Here is a 16,076-nt window from a genome sequence, read left to right on the forward strand (position 1 = left end):
GGACTAAAGCATAGGGAGGGGGATGGGGCTGTAATGTGGGAAGCTGAATCACGTCCTAATAAACTAGTGACAGGAAAGAGACAGGAAAGAAATTCTGAGGCTATGGCACAAAATAAAGTAAAGCTGAATGTATCCCTGTGGTTTTTCTCACATTTTGCCTAAGGGTCTTTAGTTGACATATCATGCAGTTCCCATATTACCCTGTTAACATGATTTATTTTTAATTATTAAAATGTTTGCCAGGTTTTTGGATAGACAGATATTGGTAGCAGTGAAGAAGCAATGTCTGTATATTAGGAAGATTCCTGATTATGCTATCTAAAGAATTATACATAGCGTAAACGTAAACCTGTCTAAACATGTGCCTAATTTATCACAGTGGCTCATGCTATATGGCAAATTGGGTGTTTCTTGGACTTTTTATTCTAACTTGACACTACCTATTGATTAGTTTAGTTTGACCCAAAAATTGCATTTTTGCCGAAAATTGTTCCATCTCAAGTCTTGCCCCTCTTCTATCTAGGAAACTAAAACAGTCAAAATAGGCACGGTGGATTTTTCTTTTTAGAGCATTTGCTTCTAAAATATATTTAAAACCATGAGCCAAGTTTTCATTTATTCCATGACAAGGTCTGGGCACAATCACATATTACTATACTAAAAAGATTGTAAAGCAATTAAAAATGTTGTGACATTAAAGGGAATCTGTCACCAAAAGAAACAATATTTAACAGCAGCCATAGTAATCTGCAGGTAAATACTGTTTTCAATACGTGCAACAGTGTAATTGAAAATGTGGCTGCAGGGAGAAAATGAAGTCATATTTTCCCTGCAGCTGCTCACTTCAAGTCATTGGGGCGGTGCAGGGGCAGTGAACAATCAGAGCTCACTGCTCCTTGATGGACATCTTGCTCCACACATTCTGCTCACTGGGCTCTGATGGTGCTGTTATGGCATGTGGTGGTCAAAGCGACTTATTGACTTATTTTCTTTTGATATTAACTTAGAAACTTTGAATTATTACTCTCAAGAGGTCTCATATAATGTTTAATTCTGGTAGGGACATTATAGAGCTAGCAAAATTAATCCAAATAAAACAACAGATTAGTCAATTAGGCATGGGGTACTGTATTATACTTTGTCCATCCTAAAATCAATCTCACTTACCAAATTGTTGTCCTCAGTGCCTAAATTTTAACTTCCTAACAAAAAAAAAATTATGTTTAAAAAAATGACGCAGATATAAAGTAGACATACGGGAAATGTTATTTATAAATTATTTTGTACAGCATGACTAACTGGTTTAAGGATATCAAAATTGAAAGTTTGAAAAATGTGAAATTTTCAAAATTTTCGCCAAAATTCTGATATTTTCACAATAAACGCAAACATTTTTGGCCTAAATTTAACATAAAGTAAAATATGTCACGAAAAAACGATTTTGGAATCAGTGGGATCCGTTGAAGCATTCCAGAGTTATTACCTTATAAAATGACACTGGTCAGAATTGTAACCTTTGGCCTGGTCATGAAGGTGAAAACAGGCTACAAGGCAAAGGGGTTAATACATTTTTTACATATTTTTTGGGGGGGATGAAAAAAACCTGGTTAATTAATTATTTTTTTATCTCCCCCCCCCCGCCAAAAAAAAAAAATCAAAACTTTTTATCTGTCCCCCTAAAAACTCAAACCTATTCTGCAAACGTGGCAATATGTAATCAAAAGAACATTTTCTATACTACTTCTTGCTCGTTACTCTATGCATTGCTGGCATATATGTCTGAATACCGTTTTTTTCTTAATTCAGGCATACAGTATAAATCCAGCAGAATGCAGTGTACAAATGTGAACCTGGCTTTACAATAATAACATGCTTGTCAACTACATACAAACGTAATTTTACATCGGTGCCTGATGGGTTCGTTGTATATACTTTTGTACAGTTTCCATATTTCAGACATCTCATTGTACGATTGATATTGCAGCAGATTAATTACTGTATTACATAGGCTTTAATTCAGCATAGATTAACTTGCTTACATGAGGTCATCAATAGATACACTGTATATACCTGGAAGACTGAGCTGTTCCACAAAGGTTTAGAAAATCGGATATAAGTGATTCAAGCAAAGGTGTGGGAGCTGCTAGCTAGGAAACCACCCTGACTCGGAACATGAGCCATACCCCTCTAATATTATGGGAGAGGTCACACTTTGAGGGATGGGAATGAAATAATTGCGAGTGCTGCTTGGTATTTGTCATCTCCTATATAGAAATGTATACTTTAATTCTATAAAGTCTAACATAGATACTTTTTTAAAAATGTAATATAGTTCAATTATTTTCGACCAGTAACAATAATGCAGTCTGCAACCGGACTAAGTCTGATGGAGTCATCAATGAATTTAGCCCGTTTCATGTTTTTTTTATATCTTTTACTAAGATTTAAATGGGCACTGATGTTTCAATAAATTTATATCCATTTGATAGTGTACTAAATAACAAAACTTGAAATCACTTTATTTAAAGAAAATGTTGTGTTACCCGTGTAAAAATTTGCTTTTCAAGTCTAGGTTAGATGCATCCAGGGTTACCAACGTCCAGAAATTCCAGGACAGTCAGTAAAAATAGGGCACTTTTGCTGTGTAAAAAAAAAAATTGAGGCATCCGTGATTTCTTTGAAGCTAGAGAAACTTATACAGATTACTTTGACTATAATTATCATCATTTTACAGTTTAGAGTGAATGCCGCTGATGTCTTCATATCAGAGTTCTGGGCTGTAGACCTAGATCACTTATAATCATAATGGTTTATTATGGTTTTCCAATGTATCCATAAAAATATTGACTGTCCGTGATTTTTTGATAAGCTGTGTAGAGAAAAAAAGTCAATTTGGCAACTCTGGATCAATTTCTAGTAACAGAGGCAGATCACATACTTTGCTTCTGCTAGCTGTGAGCATGGGTAAATAAAGCAGACAGAGCGGGGATCTCTCTTTGGTGCACAGTTTATTCACAGGTCCTCTCCTCATATCTGCACTGTCCACAACCTTTGCTCCCTACATGGTAACTAGTAGAATCCCTGTCCTTCACTTCTGTAAATCAGCTCCACCGATCAATGGTTCAATATCCCCATACACTACTTATTTATTTTACTTGCTTAAATAGCTCTGTTAAAGGAAATTTGTCATCAAACATTTTTTTTTTCAACATTAATGTTTTAATTTAAAAGGTATAATTTTTTATGGTATAAAATATGAAAATTAATTTTAAAAAGTTTTGATATTTTCAACTTTTAAACACTAGGGGGAGCAGCTGCTGACATTTGCCATGAAAACCTAGTATGCTGCTAGCTTCCATTACGACTGCTGTAAATGTGGGCGGGATCTCCTCCCATGTGTCTGGTGTTGCTCCTCCCCTCCTCTTCTGGGCGTTTGCGAAAGGATAAGGGAGGCTGAGGTTTAAGATCACCTTTCACAGACATTTTGTTGGTGACTGCAAAGTGATACTGAGATGTGGCGATTGTCACCAAGAACCACACACTATATCACACATGACAGGATTGGATACATCGCTATGTGAGATGTATTACACATTATAGGATTAGATACATAGTTCAATACACTATCATGTCTGACACAGTGTCTGTATCTAATTGTCATTTGTGATACAGTCCACTAGGCTATGTATCTAATCCTATCATTTGTGATAGTCTGCTGAGACATATATCTAGTCCTATCATACTATGGATAGGTTTGCAATAGTGTATTTCAGAATTTCATCCAGAAAAATGGGACGATTTTTTTCTCACTTGTCATCCATGTGCAATCTGTTTTTTACAGCAGCTAATAAAGGGATAATAAGTTTAAAAGTGTCACTCGCGCCGGACAGGTAAGCGTAAAAAAGGGGCAAAAGCGTGGGTAAAATCAATTAGTTTATTTGAGTATTAAAATAGGTGAAAGAGGGGCAAAAGGGAAGACTATTAAAGGGAACCTGTCACCAGAAAAAACACTATTAACCTGCAGGTAGAGAGTTAATCTGCAGGCTAATAGTGTCACTAGCCTGCCCGGCGCCTGCACGTAGCTGAATGCTGCAGGGAGAAAATTAACTTTATTCTCCCCGGCAGCATTCGGTTTAAGTCACAGGGGCAGCGCCGGCGCGTGTTCAGTCACCATTCTGAGTATACAAATCGGTGGCTATAACCACACCCCCCAGCACTGACTGACCCTGGCTCTGTATTTGGGCTGGCTGTCAGTCAGGGCCGGGGGCGTGGTTACAGCCGCCGCTCTCTATACTATGGAGTGGTGACTGTACACAGGCACCAGCAGCACTCCCGTGACTGAAACCATAACGCTGCTGGGGGGAATAAAGTTAATTTTCTCCCCGGAGCGTTCGGCTACGTGCAGGCGTCAGGCAGGTGAGTAACACTGTTAACCTGCAGATTAACCCCATATCTGCAGGTTAATAGCGATTTTTCTGGTGACAGGTTCCCTTCAATCACTTACAAGACCGTTTACAGTTTTCCATGTTACAGAATTGCAATGTACCCATAAATATCGGATGCTATAGTGTGGCTCCATATGACATCTGATTTTTTTGCGCACCCATAGACTTGAATGAGTAAGTCTCATCTGAATAACAGAGTAAACTAGTGCATGCTGAAATTTATTTCACATGCAGATTTTGTGTGTAAAAAAAATGGCTTATCTGCACTGCGTCATTGAATAACAATGGTCCGAAAGCTATCCGTTTTTTTTCACAGACAGCACTCGGACAGAAAATATGGTTGTGTGAACGAGCCCTATCTCAAATGATAGGATACATGGGTCAGCGGACTGTATCACAAATGAGAGGTTTAGATACACAGACTGTATCACCCAAAATAGTCTACTAATCTCATCATGTGCAAAACAGTCCACTGAGCCATGTATCTAAAGTCATTGTGTTATTCAGTCCGATTAGCTGTGTATCCAATCCTATCATATGTGACACAGTCTGTGTATCTAACTCTATCGTGTGATAAACTGCTGAGCTATGTATGTAATATTATCATGTCTGATACAGTCCACTGAGTTGTGCATCTAATCTTATCATGTGATAGTGTCCGCTGAGCCATGTATCTAATCCCATCATGAGTGATACAGTTCACTGAGCTGTGTAGTTAATCTCATCATGTACAATACAGTCCGCTTAGCCATATTTTATCTCATTATGTGAAATACAGTCCGCTGAGCCGTATATCTAATCCCATCATGTCTGACAGTTTGTATCTAATCCTATCATGTATTATACAGTCTGCTGGGTCATGTACCTAATCCTATCATGTTTTATATAGTCTGAGCTGTATATCTAATCATATCATATCTGATACAGTCTACTGAGCCATGTATCTAATGCTGTCATGAGTGACACTGTGGACTCAGCCGTGTAACTAATCCTATCATGTGTTCCAGTCCGCTGAGTCATGTATCTAATCATATCATGTGTGATACAGTCTGTGGAGCTGCATATCTAATCCTATCATTTGAGATACAATCTGTGTATCTAATCCTATAATGTGTAATAGTCTGCTGAGCCGTGTATCTAATACTATCACACATTATAGGATTAGATACACAGATTGTATAACAAATTATAGGATTAGATACACGGTTTAGTGGATTGTATCATACATGATATGATTAGTAGTGTTGACCACCCCCGTAGTGTTCGAGTTCGGTTCGTCGAACACCCGTATGTTCGCCGAACTGTTCGTCTAACTGTTCGTCGAACACCGTTAAAACCAATGGCAGGCAAACAAAAACACATAGAAACACACAGAAAACACACAGAAAACACTTTAAAGGTGTCCAAAAGCAGACAAACTGCTCAGAAGACACAACTAACACATGGAAAAGTGACAAGTACATATAGTCATGTGAAAAGAAAAGAGGTGGAGGAGTAAAAGGAGGGGGAGACACAGATATAGGCATGTCATGCCCTTCTAAAACCAAAAAAGTGCGAAGCCAACACAGCCAGTCCGTTCCTGCCCGTGCGACCTCCGTGTCGCCAGGTTTGTGTCAGAGCCGCCGTGGACCCTGACGGCCAGCTCCCCTCTCACAATACTGGTGCCTGACCGCTGGTGGGTCGAGCGAGCCCCCCTGCGGTGGAGGCAGGTCTAATCTTTTTAATTTAAATTGTCTCTCTAATTTGAATGAATACACTTTAAATCCTTTTACAAGGATCTATTGAAGGGCAAGTCTCATGCCAGCAGTCGAGTAATTCCAGCTCCAGTAGCGTCCACTAAAGCTGCTGCAGTTAAAAAGCTTTTATAAGGATCGAGCTTGGCGGTCCACCGCAAGGCGTCCTACCGTCAGTCCCAGCCCTTGAGCCTTGGGGTGCCTCCCCGATGCTCTTCACTGAGTGTCCCGGGGGCCCGAACCATTTCCTTTGAAAAAATTAAGTGTCCAAACTACAGGTGGTGTAGCTTGCTTAACAGCTGGGATAATCTGCTGACTAGCAGACACTGCTACTAGGCACAAAGTATTTCTTGGGCTAGATGCAGTTAAAAATTTGTAATTAGATACTCTCATTGGATGCTGAGAAAGCATTCCATAGAGTCTCCTGGCACGCCATATATTATTCTCTTAAAAAGCTTGGGGTAGGGGTTCCTTTTATAGGCAAAATCACGGCCCTATATCGCAATACGTCACCTAGGCTGAAGATAAATGGAACATTTTCATCACCTTTCATAATCACCAATGGGACAAGGCAGGGATGTCCTCTGTCCCCTCTCTTATACATCCTAGTGACGGAGCACCTGCTCTCATCAATTCGCCATAACCCCAATATTAGGTGGATTGAGGTGGGAGGCACCGAGTACAAGTGCTCTGCATTTGCTGATGATGTCCTAGTATATATCACTCAATCACAAATATCCATCCCTGCTGTTATGGCTGAAATAGATCACTTTGTTACATGGTCAAATTTTAAAATCAATGCAGCGAAGTCTGAGGCCCTCGATGTCTCCCTCCCCAAATCCATATAGGATTCCATCCAGTCCAACTTTCCCTTTGCCTGGCCCTCACAGGGTATCAAATACTTAGGAATTCATATTCATAGAGACCTCTCCCGTCTATGTTATCTTAATTTTGGGCCCTTTATTGAACAACTCCATACAGACCACGGTTGGCAAGTTAGAACTGTAAGATTCACTACGTGAACCACTGGTGTTTTGTGGAAAAGCACATGTACACTGTGTTCCAAATTATTATGCAAAAAGTGTTTAGGAGTGATAAGGTAAGAATTTTTTTGTTTGTCAGTTAAACTCATTGATGGTGATGTGTGTCAGGGCTCTTTATATCACTGTAAGCAATTGCAGACACCTGTGCTAATTAGTTTGGCAGGTGTGTCCAATGAAAGGCAAGACTACTTAAGAAGGCTGTCCCACATTATTAAGCAGCCTACATTTTCTGCCAAAATGGGAAAGAAAAAGAATGTGTCGGCTGCTGAGAAGCAACAAATTGTGGAGTGTTTAGGTCAAGGCATGACTACAATCAACATTGCCAAGACACTTCATCCTGATCATCGCACAATCAAGAAGTATGTAGCTGATTCACAGTACACACGTGTGCGTGCTGATAAGGGAAAACTGAGGACTCTTTCCTACAGGCAATTACGTCAGGTTAAAAGAGCAGCGGCAAAAAATCCTTGTCATAGCAGCAGACAAGTTTTTGAAGCTGCTGGTGCCTCCAACGTCCCCCGAACAACAAGATGCAGGGTCCTTCAGAGGTTTGCAGCTGGGCGTAAGCCATCCTGTCGACCTCCTCTATCCACTGTACACAAGCAGAAACGGCTCCAGTGGGCCAAACAATACATGAAGACTGACTTCAAAACTGTTTTGTTCACCGATGAGTGCCGTGCAACGCTCGATGGTCCAGATGGATGGAGTGGAGGATGGCTGGTTGATGGACACCCCATGCAAACATGGCTACGGCGCCAACAAGGAGGAGGTGGAGTAATGTTTTGGGCTGGAATCATGGGGAGAGAGATTGTCGGCCCCTTTAGGATCCCTGAAGGGGTAAAGATGAACTCCATAATGTATGTGGAGTTTCTCAAACAGCACTTCCTGCCATGGTTCAATAAGAAGAACCGTGTATTCCGCAGCAAGATCATTTTCATGCATGATAATGCACCATCTCATGCTGCACATAACACATCTGCATCTCTGGCTGATATGGGCAAAAAAGGGGACAAACTTATGGTGTGACCCCCATGCTCCCCTGACCTCAACCCCATTGAGAACCTCTGGAGCATCATCAAAAGGAGTGTCTATGATGGCGGGAGGCAGTTCACATCTAAGCAACAGCTCTGGGAGGGTATTCTGTCCTCATGCAAAACAATTGAAGCAGAAACCATCCAAAACCTGACAAATTCAATGGACGAGAGAGTTCAGAAGCTCCTTTCGAACAAGGGGTCCTATGTGCAAATGTAACATCACCTAGAATAAAGTTTTGAGTTGAAAACTGTTTTATTTCAGTTTCTAATAACCTGCTAATGCTTATAATTTCAAAAATGACCATTTTTTTGTTCTTTATTAAAATGAAAAGGTTGAAACCTGACAAATTCAATGGACGAGAGAGTTCAGAAGCTCCTTTCGAACAAGGGGTCCTATGTGCAAATGTAACATCACCTAGAATAAAGTTTTGAGTTGAAAACTGTTTTATTTCAGTTTCTAATAACCTGCTAATGCTTATAATTTCAAAAATGACCATTTTTTTGTTCTTTATTAAAATGAAAAGGTTGATTGAAGAGTGTGGGGGATCAAAGAGTGTGGCAACCCAGTAGTCAGGATTATTTCGAATTCTGACAATCTGAGGGTCATGTTGCAGGTAGTGCAGCAAGAAGGCACTCATGTGTCTTGCGCATCTCGGAGCCCCAAAATTATTTTCTGGGCTAGATGCAGCTAAAAATTATTATTAATTTGAAAGCTGGTGGAGCTTAGTATGGATGGCCTAATAGAATCAGTACTGCAAACTGCTACAAGGCCCAAATTATTTTCCAGCCAAGATACAGATAAACATGATTAGTAATTTTAAATCTGGTGGAGTTTAGTATAGATAGCCTAATAGAATCAATACTGCACACTGCTACAAGGCCCAAATTATTTTCCAGCCAAGATACAGATAAACATGATTAGTAATTTGAAAGCTTAAAACGGTTGGTGAGGTGATTTTAACAAATCATCAAGCTTTTACTCTCCCCAGGATGAAACAGGGGTAGAAAAGTCCTTTCGGATCCATGATTTGTTCATCTTTATGAACGTGAGTCTGTCTACATCTTCAGTGGAGAGCCGCGTGCGCTTATCTGTCAGCACACCACCAGCAGCGCTGAACACGCGTTCAGACAGAATGCTGGCTGCGGGGCATGACAAGATCTCCAAGGCGTAAGTGGCGAGCTCCGGCCATTTATCCAGATTGGAAGCCCAAAAAGAGCAAGGGTCCAGTGACACAGTCATGGCTTCAATGTTTACTTGGAGATACTCCTGTACCATAGTCTCTAGGTGTTGACTATGTGTCAGACATCTTGTCTCATGTGGCCTTGCAAAGGATGGGCTAAAAAAGTGGTGAAATTATTCCGCAAAATTGATGTTACCAGCAGATACTGTGTTTCTGTTACGGTTTGAGTGCTGAACACTCGACGGTCCCACGGTTGGCAAGTTGGAATTGTGAGATTCACTACGTGCACCACTGGTGTTTTGTGGAAAAGCACATGTACACTTTGTTCCAAATTATTATGCAAAAAGTGTTTAGGAGTGATAAGGTAAGATTTTTTTTGTTTGTCAGTTAAACTCATTGATGGTGATGTGTGTCAGGGCTCTTTATATCACTGTAAGCAATTGCAGACACCTGCGCTAATTAGTTTGGCAGGTGTGTCCAATGAAAGGCAAGACTACTTAAAAAGGCTGTCCCACATTATTAAGCAGCCTACATTTTCTGCCACAATGGGAAAGAAAAAGGATGTGTCGGCTGCTGAGAAGCCACAAATTGTGAAGTGTTTAGGTCAAGGCATGACTACAATCAACATTGCCAAGACACTTCATCCTGATCATCGCACAATCAAGAAGTATGTAGCTGATTCACAGTACACAAGTGTGCGTGCTGATCAGTGAAAATTGAGGACTCTTTCCTACAGGCAATTACGTCAGGTTAAAAGAACAGCGGCAAAAAAGCCTTGTCGTAGCAGCAGACAAGTTTTTGAAGCTGCTGGTGTCTCCAACGTCCCCCGAACAACAAGATGCAGGGTCCTTCAGAGGTTTGCAGCTGTGCGTAAGCCATCCTGTCGACCTCCTCTATCCACTGTACACAAGCAGAAACGGCTCCAGTGGGCCAAACAATACTGTTACCAGCAGATACTGTGTTTCTGTTACTTTTTGAGTGCTGAACACTCGACGGTCCCACGGTTGGCAAGTTGGAACTGTGAGATTCACTACGTGCACCACTGGTGTCTTGTGGAAAAGTACATGTAAGATTCTTCAACAGTCTCTGCTGATACTCCTGCATGCGTGCATCCCTTTCTATGGCAGGAATAATTTCTGCAAATTTACTTTTGTACCGGGGATCTAACAGTGTGGCAACCCAGTAGTCAGAATTATTTCTAATTCTCACAATTCGAGGGTCATGTTGCAGGTACTGCAGCAAGAAGGCACTCATGTGTCTTGCGCATCCAGGAGCACCAAGTCCCTGTTGTGTTGGTGGCGAGGTAACAATCATGCTTCCTTCCTCTGCCCTCTCCCCCCAACCTCGCACAACAGAAATGTGATCAAGGTCTCCCTCATCTGATGAGTCTTCCATCAGTTCGTCCTCCACTTCTTCCTGGGCTCCTGCACCTTCCTCACTAGTTTGGCTGCTACCATGCGCCCTGGTAAAACCATCTCCCCCACCCTCACATGCCTGCCGCCTTGGTGCTGCCGACCGTCTGGACCTTGCAGATGTTAGCCCTTCCACATACAACTCCTCCTCTACTTCCTCCACCTCCTCTTGTGCCGCCACCTGACTCCGAATTCTGTTTAACATGTGCTCCAGCGTGAAAATCACCGGAATAGTCATGCTGATAATGGCATCGTTAGCACTAAACATCTTCGTCGCCATTTCAAAACTGTGCAGAAGGGTGCATAGGTCCCTGATCTGAGACCACTCCTCCAGCGTGATTTGCCCCACCTCTGGATCTCGTTGGCCCAGGCTATACGTCAGAACGTATTGCACCAGGGCTTGTCGGTGCTGCCACAGTCGCTGCAACATGTGCAGAGTTGAATTCCACCGGGTAGGCACATCGCATTTTAGCCGGTGAAGTGGCAGACCCAACGACTTCTGTAGAGATGTAAGTCGCTGAGCTGCGGGATGCGAACGGCGGAAGTGAGCACTCAGCGACCGTGCCCTCTGCAGAAGGCCATCTAGTCCGGGATAGTGGGCTAAAATTGCTGGACAGGTTCAACACGTGAGCCATACAAGGCACGTGTGTGACATTGCCCCGGCGAAGGGCCGCACCCAGGTTTGCAGCATTGTCGCACACGACCTTCCCTGGTTTCAGGTCTATTGGAGACAACCATTCATGAAACTGGTTCTCCAGAGCTGACCACAACTCCTCAGCTGTGTGACTCACATTTCCCAGACATTTCAAAGTAAAAAACCGCCTGATGACGTTGAGCCCTGCTGCCAGCATAGTAAGGAGGTGTGCAGGATCCCTTCTGCGCAGTTAGAAAGCTTTTGTCATGACCAGACAGGCTTTGGGTGCAGGTGGAGGACCGAGAGGAGGTTGAGGAGGCAGAAGCAGTGGAGGAACTTGGAGATAAAGAGGATTGACGCACAACTCGTGGGGACGGCAAGACTTGGACAGCAGCCCCTTGTCCTGCTGTCATTACCCAGTGCCCAGTCAGCGACATGTAACGCCCCTGTCCATGCCTACTCGTCCAAATGTCTGTGGTGAAATGCACCCTGTCACACACAGAGTTTCTCAAAGAAGCGGTGATGTTGTGTGCGACATGCTGGTGGAGCGCAGGCACACCTTTCTTTGAGAAGTAGTGCCGACTGGGCATCTGGTACTGGGGCACTGCGACGGATATAAGGTCTCGAAAATCCTCTGTGTCCACCAGGCGGAAAGGCAGCATTTCTGTAGCCAAGAGCTTGCAGATGGTGAAATTCAACCTCTTAGCTTTCTCATGGCTAGGAGGAAATGGTCTTTTACTTGTCCACATCTGAGGGACCGAGGGCTGGCTGTTGTGCTTAGACGGGGTTGAGAAGGGTGTCACGGCAAACTGCCGGTCTGTGAGGAAGATGCAGGCGGACATGTTAGGTTGCCTTGATCCAAAGGTGGTGCTATCGATGTCGGACAGCGCTGAACACCAGCTGGTGTTTCCACCTCCAAAGAAAATGATGACCTGCCAATCACGCTGGCTGTTGCGGGTAAAGAGGTGGCAGGTCTGCGTCCCAAAACAGGTGTGACTGCTGTTCCCCCAGTCACAGAGGACGAAGAGGCCGCGGATGCACAAGATGTGGTAGACGGTGGTTGGCCCGGCCGGCTAGGCCGCATTGTAGCACAGTGAGCTTCCCACTGCAACTTATGCTTCATATCCATGTGCCGGTTCATGCATGAAGTACTCAAACTATGTATTTTTTGGCCTCTACTTAGCTTTTGCTGACAAATATTACAGATAAAACGAGTTGGGTCATCCTTATCGATCTGAAAAAATGCCCAGGCTATGCAAGGCTTAGCACCCATGCGACCTGAAGAGCCACCACGACTTGTGGTCAGAGGCAGAGTTGTGTTTGAGGATGCAGTTGTTGACGTGCTTCCAGTACTACGTCTCTGTCCAGGAAGGCGCAACCTGCCCTCGTCGTCACTAGCATCCTCCTCCACCTCCTCTGCTGACCTCATCGACTGGCTGACTGTGGGTTGACAGTAAGTGGGATCTCCAACCTCATCATCATCACCCTGTGTGTTATCACACCGGTCGTCCTCAGAGCCAACCTCTTCCTGCCCTGACAAAAAACTCAAGTTGTCGCTCCAATCAGGTATTTGAGTCTCATCATCGTCTTCCTCCTTGTCTCCACCAACAGGAGTTACAGTTTGGGAACGAGGGTCTACATTATGTTCAGAACCTTCTGCGTCTGGTCCTGGATCCGACTCATAAAGATTCTGGGCATCAGTGCAGATCATTTCCTCGTCTGGATTCACAGAAGCTCTGGAGCCGACCTCCGATTCCCAGGCTATAGTATGAATAAACAGCTCTGCAGACTCAACCATCTGTTCTACCCCATACTCAGACGGGTAGCTGGAGACTTGGGAGCTGTGAGGAAGCAAGTGCGATTGGGGTGACATCTCTGAGGACTGGAGTATTTGTGATGTTGAAGTTGAGGTGGAGGAGAGCCTACTTGAAGGAGCACTTGATATCCGTTGAAGCACCTGCTGTTTTTGTGCCTCATCTGGAATTTGTAGCGATTGGCGTGGCCGTAAGAAAGGAATCTTATCACATTGTCCGCTAAAAGAAGTAGACATCTTAGTTTAGCTGGAAGATGGTCTTTCTTCTGCAGATGTTACTGTTGCTTTAACACCTACCCCACGGACACAACCTTTTTTTCCCTTCCCAACACGACTATTCCCCTTTCCACCAGCAGCAGGCCTTTTTTCACTCATTTTGGTGGTTAACTAATTGACAACTCTGGAGTTCTTTGCACAAAAAACAATGGATGGGAACCGAGCAGAGCTGAGTGGCCAAACTGTGGTATTAGCCCAAAAGTATTGGCTGGGTTAGATGCAGTAAAACAATTTTATTACATACACAGGTGGTGGAGGTTAGTATAGATGGACTAATAGAACAAGTCCCACACACTGCTACAAGCTGAAATATTTTTTCAGAGCTAGATGCAGATAAAAATTATTTTGAATTTGCAACCTGGTGGAGGTTAGTATAGATGGACTAATAGAACAAGTCCAACACACTGCTACAAGTACAAATATTTTTTCAGAGCTAGATACAGATAAAAATTATTTTGAATTTGAAACCTGGTGGAGGTTAGTATAGATGGACTAATACAACAAGTCCCACACACTGCTACAAGCCCAAATATTTTTTCAGAGCTAGATGCAGATAAAAATTATTTTGAATTTGCAACCTGGTGGAAGTTAGTATAGATGGACTAATAGAACAAGTCCCACACATTGCTACAAGCCCAAATGTTTTTTCAGAGCTAGATGCAGATAAAAATTATTTTGAATTTAAAAACCTGGTGGAGGTTAGTATAGATGGACTAATAGAACAAGTCCCACACACTGCTACAAGCCCAAATATTTTTTCAGAGCAAAATGCAGATAAAAATTATTTTGAATTTGCAACCTGGTGGAGGTTAGTATAGATGGACTAATAGAACAAGTCCCACACACTGCTACAAGCCCAAATATTTTTTCAGAGATAGATGCAGATAAAAATTATTTTGAATTTGAAACCTGGTGGAGCTTAGTATAGATGGACTAATAGAACAAGTCCCACACACTGCTACAAGCCCAAATATTTTTTCAGAGCTAGATGCAGATAAAAATTATTTTGAATTTGAAACCTGGTGGAGGTTAGTATAGATGGACTAATAGAACAAGTCCCACACACTGCTACAAGCCCAAATATTTTTTCAGAGCTAGATGCAGATAAAAATTATTTTGAATTTGTAACCTGGTGGAGGTTAGTATAGATTTACTAATAGAACAAGTCCCACACAGTGCTACAAGCCCAAATATTTTTTCAGAGCTAGATGCAGATAAAAATTATTTTGAATTTGAAACCTGGTGGAGGTTAGTATAGATGGACTAATAGAACAAATAGAACAAGTCCCACACACTGCTTCAAGCCCAAATATTTTTCCAGAGCTAGATGCAGATAAAAATTATTTTGAATTTGCAACCTGGTGGAGGTTAGTATAGATGAACTAATAGAACAAGTCCCACACACTGCTACAAGCCCAAATATTTTTTCAGAGCTAGATGCAGATAAAAATTATTTTGAATTTTAAACCTGGTGGAGGTTAGTATAGATGGACTAATAGAACAAGTCCCACACACTGCTACAAGCCCAAATATTTTTCAGAGCTAGATGCAGATAAAAATTATTTTGAATTTGCAACCTGGTGGAGGTTAGTATAGATGGACTAATAGAACAAGTCCCACACAGTGCTACAAGCCCAAATATTTTTTCAGAGCTAGATGCAGATAAAAATAATTTTGAATTTGCATCCTGGTGGAGGTTAGTATAGATGGACTAATAGAACAAGTCCCACACACTGCTACAAGCCCAAATATTTTTTCAGAGCTAGATGCAGATAAAAATTATTTTGAATTTGAAACCTGGTGGAGGTTAGTATAGATGGACTAATAGAATGATGCTATGCCCAAAAGGTTTTACTTGGCTAAGTGCAGTAAAAAAATGTGTATTCTATACACAGGTTTTGTAGCTTGCAACACAGATAGGCTACTCCACTGACTAACACACACTGCAAGACGCCAAAAAGGATTTGCTTAGCTAGATTTAGCCAAATGCTGTGAAAAAAACTTGCACAGCACTGGCACAGACCTGCCTGGCAAAAAGTGATAGGAACTGATGTAACCTAGCCCTCAAAAGGACTGCAATTACAATTAGTCTTTACTCCCAACCTATCTATTTAAGAGCACAGATCTGCCTGATAAAAGTGATAGGAACTGATGTAACCTAGCCCTCAAAAGGACTGCAATTACAATTAGTCTTTACTCCCAACCTATCTATTTAAGAGCACAGACCTGCCTGATAAAAGTCGTAGGAAATGCACAGCTCGAACACCGCCCAAAACAGCTCGAATTTGAGATTGGCAGTTCGAGTCAAACACCGCTCATCTCTAATGATTAGATACATGACCTAGTGGACTGGATCACATGATAGGATTACATAAACAGCTCAATGGACTGTATCACACATGACAGGATTAGATACACAGACTGTATCACAAATGGTAGGATTAGATACTGATGGGGTTAGATATTGGCTCAATGGACTGTATTTCATATGATGGTATAAGACAG

This window comes from Phyllobates terribilis, unplaced genomic scaffold, assembly GCF_046119375.1.
Source record: "Phyllobates terribilis strain yellow unplaced genomic scaffold, ASM4611937v1 Scaffold_1__5_contigs__length_1240528914, whole genome shotgun sequence".
NCBI lineage: Eukaryota > Metazoa > Chordata > Amphibia > Anura > Dendrobatidae > Phyllobates > Phyllobates terribilis.